The sequence below is a fragment of the Alexandromys fortis genome, unplaced genomic scaffold (assembly GCF_014885135.2).
Source record: "Alexandromys fortis isolate MF-2015 unplaced genomic scaffold, M_Fortis_MF-2015_v1.1 scaffold_46, whole genome shotgun sequence".
Lineage (NCBI taxonomy): Eukaryota > Metazoa > Chordata > Mammalia > Rodentia > Cricetidae > Alexandromys > Alexandromys fortis.
Genome location: NW_026067919.1, coordinates 11926336 through 11933091, shown reverse-complemented (window position 1 = coordinate 11933091; position 6756 = coordinate 11926336).

Genomic DNA, 6756 nt, shown 5'->3' with positions numbered 1-6756 from the left:
TGACTAGAATGTGAATTATATCTCTATAATGTGGTCTGAGAAAAAGGACCATACAGAATGTCCGGATAAGTTATTGACAAAGGCACAAGAGTAATTCAGTGCAGGAAAGGCAGTTATTTTTTTGAACAAATGGTGATGGAGTGTTGGTATGCCTAGAAAGACAAGAAAAGGCTCAACCTGAGGCTCACTCCCTATACAAATATTAGCTCAAAATTGATGAAGGGGTTTAAATGTAAAACAATACAGCCTTCCAGAGAAAACTGGGAGGAAACATTCAGAGTATACAGTGATAGTATACTTAGATGGGGTGGGTCCAGCACATAGTAGCACAGCAAGTACAAGGCCATGGTGGTTATTGGATTTTGACTGCTCCGGCACATCAAGATTGCTCACCCATCTTTGATAAGCCAATAAAAGAGCCAAATTAATAGTGAAAAGGAGACTTAGCCAATGTAGTCACACAGGATAGAGGAAAAAGGTCAAAATAGATGCAGTGACACCCACACCCCCACACACCCCAGTCCATCTGATGGATCCCAGTATGAGGATTAAATAGAAGGCATTTGAATGCATAATTAGGCCTTTGAGTTGTGTGTGGTCTCATACATCATGGTCTTCCCAGCAGACGGGAGCCCTCAAACTGGCACCAGGTTTCAATGCTTTCCTTCTCCCAGCAGGATGTTCCTAGGGGAAATTCCAGTTCCACTTCCTGGAATGGGGTGGGGTGTACCTTGTTTCAGTAGTCTAGATGCTAGGGTGAGAGACACACGTCTCTTTGGTGCATCCTCCTTCCTCCCAGGTACTCCACTTGCACTGATAATCCCCTAATAAACAAAGAAACCTTTCCTCAGGCATCAGAAATGCAAACCATGGAATAAGTGACAAGCTGGACACATTAGAATTAGCCGCATTAGACCCTTTAAGAGGACAAAGAGACAAGTGAGAAGTGAGTCTGACAGGGAACAATGTCTGGGTTATCCACAGAACTCTCAACTCCAACGGAAAGAAAAACAAGGAACAAGGACAATTTGATTAGAAAAGGCTAGAAGACACAAACAGACATTCCTTTGAAGAGGTCATATAGATGACAAACAAGTGTGTGAAAAGATACTCGTTAGCCATCCAGTAAAGTCAAATTAGAGCCAAGATAAAATATTGTGACACATTTATCAGGATGGGTAGTACACACACACACACACACACACACACACACACACACACACCTTGGCAAAGATGCCAAGAAACTGAATCACCCACATATTTGGTCAGTGAGAATGTAAAATGGAACAGATTCGGAAAAGAAATGAGAAGTTCCTTAAAAAATTAATCATATGATTATCTGATACGACCCAGCCATTAATCACTTATGCATTTCTTCTTTGTGAAATGAGAGGCCTTAGGTCAACAGCAGGAAACGATGTTGCTGTCCTTTATCAGCGAATGCCCAAACCATCTGTGGCACATGCTGTGAAGTATTGCTCATCCACCAGACAGATAAACAACTCAAACATACCACAACCCCAATGTGTCTCTAAAAGAGCATTCTGGATGTCGGGGGACAGGTCTGGATGTGTGTGTGTGTGCTGTTTAGTGTTTTATTGTCAACTTGACACAAACCTAGACATACCGATAAAGATGGAACAAAAATTGAAACCTCACCTCCATCAAATTAGCCTGTGGACTTGTCTTTGGGATTTTTTTTTTGGTTGCTAATTGATGTGGGAGGGGCCAGCTCACTGTGGAGGTGTCATTCCTAGGAACAAAAAGGAACCAATAAATAAAAGAAGGAAATATTAAAAGGATATAGAAATAAAGATATCTTTGACCTAAATTAAGATCACTAGACTTTTTGCCCCGGCGGTGGTGGTGCATGCCTTTAATCCCAGCACTCGGGAGGCAGAGGCAGGTGGATCTCTGTGAGTTCGAAGCCAGCCTGGTCTATAAGAGCTAGTTCCAGGACAGGCTCCAAAGCTACAGAGAGACCCTGTCTCAAAAAAACAAAAAAAGAAAAAAAGAGAGAGAAAAAGATCATTAGATTTTTTTTTTTTCAAAATTAAAAAGACACAGAAAAAGCTAGAAACTGAACAACTGGTAGGTGCCTGGGTGTTAGGGACACTTCCTGCTCTTGCAGAGGATGAGTTTGGTTCCCTCTCCAGAGGATCTGATGCACTCTTCTGGCCTCCCTGGGCACTTGCATACATGTGGCACACACACACAGTAGATTTTTTTTAAAAGCCTAAGGAAGCCACAGAAGGTATAAGCTACATAATGTATGCAAAAGGAAAGATTTAGAGATGATAGGTAGGATGATGATCAAAGGTTCTTAGTGTCAAAGTTCAAATGAACCTTTATTTAAATTAACAGTGTTCTGTTATTATTTACTCTGCTCTTTGGAAACATTTGTAACAACTATCTTAAAAGACAAACAGTGCCCGTCATTTCTGCTGATCTGGAACTCCCGCTTACCGGATCTGGGAAGCCCCAAAGGCCAATGCCACATTCTTGGCAGCTCCTGCAGCTTCCCCTCCTGAAGTTGTCAGCCACCCAAGTCCCCACCTTAGCGCCCAGTTTTTGTCCATACTTAGGCACAAACCCAGCTTGTGGCAGACACGGCATCATCCCTCACCTACAACCTCTAAAATTTCCTGCTTTTGTTTGGGAGCACAACTTCTCTGACCTGGGATCTAAGAACCTGCCAGGAGTTGTTCTGCTCAAATATACCCTGTTCTTACACTTTTCAGTTCAGCTTGATCTGCTTTACTGTACGAGTGGAGAAACTTCTTATCGGTGGTGGGAGGGGGAGAAGACTTATTAAATTTAATCAAAGTAACTACTTCAAAAATTGAATCTTAACAAAGTTGAGGTTTATTTAGAAGCAGTTGGTTTTGTTCAACCTTTATCTGAATGTCCTACAGATGTTAAAAATCCCAGATGGCCATACTGGTATAACTGGTATATACTGGTATAATCTTCTGGGTGTTCAATAATCATTCCTGGAAGCAAATACTAATGTGGATGGAGGGACTGAAGGAATAATATTTTGTCCCTTGCCCTCCAAGGTCAACTAGATACCAGAGGACTATGAAATAACCCAACAGTTCATGAATTTCTCTATGTGAATGTGTGAAAGAAGAATACAGAATCCACTGACTCAGTGGAAGGCTTGTAGGACCATGGAAATTGAGCCTGTTGTAGGTAGACTATATAGAGAGTCCTGGTGTGCCTCAGATTGCCGGTGGGCAGGAGGAAGTACCAGGAGAGCCTATTGAGTCTTGGCACCAATGGAATTGTTTAACACCAGAAGGCAACCTTGGCAGTTGGAGCAAAGGGGCACCACAAAACCCACACCATGTAACACAGCTCACATGGGAGGTCTATTGAGAGAGGTTCAGAGGTGGCTCCTCTGAGCGAGAGCAATATAGCACATGCCCTGGAGGTTTCTGGACCCGGATAAGCCTCTCGGCCAATGCCATAATCCAAATCAGACCAAATCAAATTGAATTAGAAAAGGCCCAGGTTTAAAGGATACAATGCTCTCAGATGATTTTCCAGACCCCCAGAGAGGAGATAGGAAAGGAAGACCGGAAAACCACGTCTGTTTTCAACGGCCCTGAGGAGGGAGACCAGGGGAAGACCACAGCCCGCAGTGAGGAGAAGTTAGTTGCCTGAAAAGCATACACAGGAACGAGCAGAAGAAGCGTGTGGTTTGGGAAATGAGGACACTGCCTGCCTGAAGGAAGAGTCATCTGGCATTGGGCTGGTAACTCCTCACCCCCCCCCCATCGCATTTGGAGCCCAAGCGCCTGCAGAGTTTGGGGCCCCTGCAGTTTGGGCGGCAGCTGGAGGATGTTGTAGAGATTGCGATTGCAATAGGAAAATCTCAAACTTCCTCAGAGGGTTTGGGGCAAGGGAAGAAACTCCAACCGGAGGTGGCTGCTGTGGTGGCTGCAAAGTCAGGGGCAAGCAGCTATCTCGTGTTTCATGCCCCCAAGTTGGACACCAGATGATGCATTATCTAATTATTCTTTATCAATAAAAGATCAGGAGCCAGATATCAGGGTAAGAGCCTGAATGATCAGAGAAGTGGTGGAGAAGCCACCAGTGACTTCCTCTCTTTTCCATTCCTTCTAAAAGGAGTAAGATCCTCTCTACTTCCTGTCTATCTGTCCTCAGTCCTCCAAAACATCCGAGGTTAATTCTGATCAGCTAGTGGCTAGCTCTGCCCTCTGATTCAAAGCAGGCTTTATTGTCAGAACACGGTTAAATATTTATAAGTGGGAAAAAAAGGAAATGTTTAGTCAATGAGAAGTAAAATGCAGTCATTACACAATGAGTTCAATATCCACTAAAAATAAGGGGCGTCCTGTATGTATGAAGATTAAAATAATAAAGACCCTCAAAAAAGGCAGAAGGGATACTTGTTGACTTACATTCTAGTGATAATTATGTTTTTATTGTTTGTATATGTATGCACGTACATGTATGCAAATATATAAAAACAATTTAGGAAGATGTTCACCAGACTAGCCAGGGGTACCACTGGAAGGGAAATGGAGGTCAGAACAAGAAAAGGAAGACTTTTACCTCTCCAGCTTCCTATTTCCTGAATTAGCTAGTTCTTACTACCAGAAAAAAAATCAACGCACGTGACTGTACCCCTCACCTGATGAAGAAAAGACAGGCATCTGCTCCCACTATTTTTGTGACGCTCCGGCCTCTTTTACCACAGGTTTTTAGGCTTCTAAGAATGATGGCCACCTTCACAGGAGCCTTGATTGCTCCAAATAATTGCTTCAATTGCTGTAATTAGCAGAGCAACAATTAAGCTGGGAGGCTGGTCCACCAGCAGGCTTCCTAGGCAGTAGTTCCTGTCTCTGGCAGCCTCTTGGGCATCCCATTCTGTGAGTGACTCCTCTCCCTCATGTCTCATGCCTTTGCAGAGGGGCTACGAGCAAACAGGAGGCTCTGAAATTTGAACTTAAGCAGTCTAAGAGCTGTGAAGAGACAGTTCTTCTCTGGCTAAGTCCTGGCCAAAACTTCTTCAGCTTTCTTATTCCGTGATTGACTTCCACATGACCTTTATATCAACTCCTCTTTGGGTTTAAGCAAGCTGGCTTATTGTGAGAATGCATAGTGAAAGAATTCCCAAAGAGTTTCTTTCTCCATGTCAAATTTTCAGGAGATCAAAATCCAGAGCCTCACAAATGCTAGGCACATACCCTCATCCACACGAAATAAAATTCTGCTTATTTTTAAGAACCCAAGTTGTAGTGGTTTGAATAGGTATGGCCCCATAGACACATGTGTTTGAATGCTTGGCCCATAGGGGGTGGCACTATTAGCAGGTGTAGCCTTGTAGAAGGAAATACGTCACTGTCGGGGTGGGCTTGAAGTCTTATATGCTCAAACTACAGCCAGTGTGGTACAGTCTCCTGCTCCAGCATTGTGTCTTCCTGTATGCCTGTATGATTCTTGCCATGATGATAATAGACTAAATCTCTGAACTTTAAGCCAGCCCCGATTAAATGTTTTCCTTTATAAGAGTTGCTGTGGTCATGGTGTCTCTTTGCAACAATACAAACCCTAAGACACAAGTCTAGAGTCTACTAACTTGGTTTTTCAGTCAACAAGTATTTTCTAAAATGATACTGAGTTGGGCTGGGCAGTGGTGATACACAACTTTAATCCCAGCACTTGGGAGGTAGAGGCAGGTGGATCTCTGTGAGTTCAAGGCCAACTTGACAGTATGGCTGATGGAAGGATTCTGGCCTTTCATCTTAGTGAAATGGGGAGTCATTGGAGGGTTTTGAATTGAGCAGCAGCAGGAAGTTGTGCGCTACAAGGAAATCTATGGCTGCTATGCTGAATGAGGATTCAGGGATGCAAACACAGAAGCCAGTGAGGGGCTGTTACAGTAACTCTGTAAAGTCCAGCTGATGGCATTTCCAGGCACAGGTATACAGCATTTGAGTCCAGCCCCAGGACCACCTGCTAATAAATGAAGCCGAACCTGATACAAAAAAACAAAACAGACAAAACTACAACAGAAAAAAACCCAAGCTAGCAAACACCTTGAGCTGCAAATCACTAATAATGAAAGAAGTGCAGATTAAAATAATAATAAGACATCACTTTTGCTATTCTGGCAAAACTAGAAAGTTAACATTGAGATTCAAGGGCTTAAGAATCCTCTTGCGCTGTCAGTGGGAGCAAAAATCCCAGCAGAGGACACCGTTTCGTTGGCCTGAGAAAGCACATACTCGCACCACTCAGCAATACCTAAGAGTCACCCACCTGTATTATGTATGTTGCAGGGAAATTTCCCACAGGCTCTGTCTAGATATCCACTGTAGCATAGTTTGTGGCAATGGTGCTCTGAGGGGAGGGAAGCCCCAGCCACAGTCACTCAAAAAGTGAATGGATAGTGTGATTTCACAAACTACTTCAATCTTTCTTCCAAACAGCCTGAAGACAGCAGAACTTTTAATATTTTAATAGCATTCCCATTTTACAGACTGTAGAGTGGAAATTATCCCTCCTCCCGCCCCAAACACACACGCGTCTGCTTTACTCTGGTACATTCTCCTTAGTTTCAAGTGGAGGACACTAGGGTTCATGGACCCAGGAGGGTCTCCAGTCACACGGCCAGGGCAGGTTGGGGGCCGCGTGTTGTTTTGGATCTGGGGGTCAGCACCGCGGACAGCGCCGGCCGCAGACAGGGCGGGGCGTCTGCCGAGACGTCACGACGCGCGGAAT